Below are 1,943 nucleotides of genomic sequence, written 5' to 3'. Positions count from 1 at the left end.
CGGCTCCCCTTCCCCCCTTCCCTGCGGGCCGGCCCATCCAAGCTGGGCCACCTCCATGCCCTAGGCCCAGGGAGGTGCCGGCCAGCGCCTTCTGGCTCCCTCGAAGCCTCTCCCTCGCCCATCCCTCGCGCGCCGCCTCCCCTGCTTCGGGCTCGTCTCGCCCCGATCCCCCGCCCCCTTCTGCTCCCGCCCTCGCCCCGCATCCACCTCTCGCCGCGCCTCCCCCCTCGTCTGGCCGTCCGGCGGCTTCTCTGACGCCGGTAGCCCGCCTCGCCCTGCCCCCTCCCGCCCGGTTGCGGCTCGCCATGCCGCGCGACCAGGCGGACCTGGCTCCCCGGGCGAAGCGCAAGGCGGGGGGTGATTCCCGCGACTTGTCCCGGCCCTCCCCCGACTCCCTCCGACGGGAGGAGGAGCTCCGGCGCGAGCTCCGGGAGCTCCGGGACAGCCGCCGCTCCCCCTCCCGTCGGGATGACCGGGCCCGGTCACGCTCGCCCCGAGCGTCGTCGGGCAACTGGCGCCGCCGGCGCTCCCCCTCGCCCTCCCGTCGTAGGGACCGGTCCCCCTCCCCCGCCCGTCCGGTTCGTGATGGCATCCTCCCCACTCCGGACACCCGCCGCTACGTCCCGCCTCACGTTGCCTCGGGGTCCTCGGCCCCGGGTCCGACCTCTGGGGGCGCTCCCGTCCGCGGGCACCCTGGCCCCGCCAAGAAGAAGAAGCGTCGGGGTGCCCGACCCACTCCGACCATCCCTCCATCCTCGGGTCCGGGGGCCCCCTCTGCTCCGGGCCCCGTCTCCGGTCTTCCTCGCCCCCCTTGCTTCAACTGTGGGGTGAGGGGGCACTCCCAGGTTGCCTGTGTCAACCCCCAGTGTTGCTACCTCTGCAAGGATCCGGGCCACCCCGCCATTCTGTGTCCGGACAGACCGGTGGTGTCCGAGCTCATGATGTATGGCCACGGCATCGAGGGGTTGGGCTTCTTCCACCTTGAGGTCCCGGATGCCCCTTCGCCTTCGCCCTCCCTTCAGGCGATCGTCACGGTCGTTGACGGGGTGGCCTCCCTGGAGATAATCGAGGCCGAGCTCAACCACCTCTACCGTTGTCAGTGGGACTGGGTGGTTACCCCCACCGCCAGCCACATCTTCTCCGTCGTCTTCCCCGACTCCGTCAGCTACGGCTACGGCACGCGTAGTGGCCGGATAACCCTCGCCCTCAACCAGCTGGTGGTTGAGATCTCCGAGCCTGTTCTCGACGCCCAGGCCGTGGCCGTCCTCGACACCGCTTGGATCCTCATCTCCGGTCTCCCTGACATCGCGCGGTCAGAGCTTGTCATCCGCCAGATGTCTCGCCTCTTGGGCAAGGTGGTGGTGGTTGATGAGCTCTCACTGCGCAAGGAGGAGGAGGTCAGGGTCAAGGTCAAGTGTCTCGACTCCACCAGGCTGCACACCTCGGTCCGGGTCTTCTTCAACGACCAGGGCTTCGACCTCAGGATCGCCCCCGAGCCGCCCAACCACGTTGGACGCCCCCGCTCCCTTGACGTCGGCCCCCAGACGACTTCTGGGGGGCCGGCGGAGACTACCACGGCCGTCACCACTCGCGCTCCCACCGCTCTGACGAGGAGGGGGAGTCCGAGGACTCCCGCTCTCCTCCTCCCTCGTCCCCCCCTCCGGCTCCGGGGGGCAAGGGCCGCCAGGCCGCCCCAGGCCCCTCCGCTGATGACCCCCCGATCCCTGACGGGTCGTCGTCCGAGGGGAGCGACATCTCCAGTGTCGGCCTGGTGGTCTGCCCGGCCTCCTCTCCGCGCTCCCCCGTCTCTCCCCCGGCTCCGGAGGTGGCTCCTGTCGACCCGACCGGCGGCCCCATCCCCTCCGCACCGGCGGCCCCTGAGGGTGGGTCGCCGTCTCCTGCGGACGCCCCCCCCTCCTCCGGCCTCGCCTCCCCCAACCTCC

The sequence above is a fragment of the Triticum aestivum genome, chromosome 5B (genome assembly GCF_018294505.1).
Source record: "Triticum aestivum cultivar Chinese Spring chromosome 5B, IWGSC CS RefSeq v2.1, whole genome shotgun sequence".
Taxonomy (NCBI): domain Eukaryota; kingdom Viridiplantae; phylum Streptophyta; class Magnoliopsida; order Poales; family Poaceae; genus Triticum; species Triticum aestivum.
Note: the sequence above shows the minus strand (reverse complement) of the source record.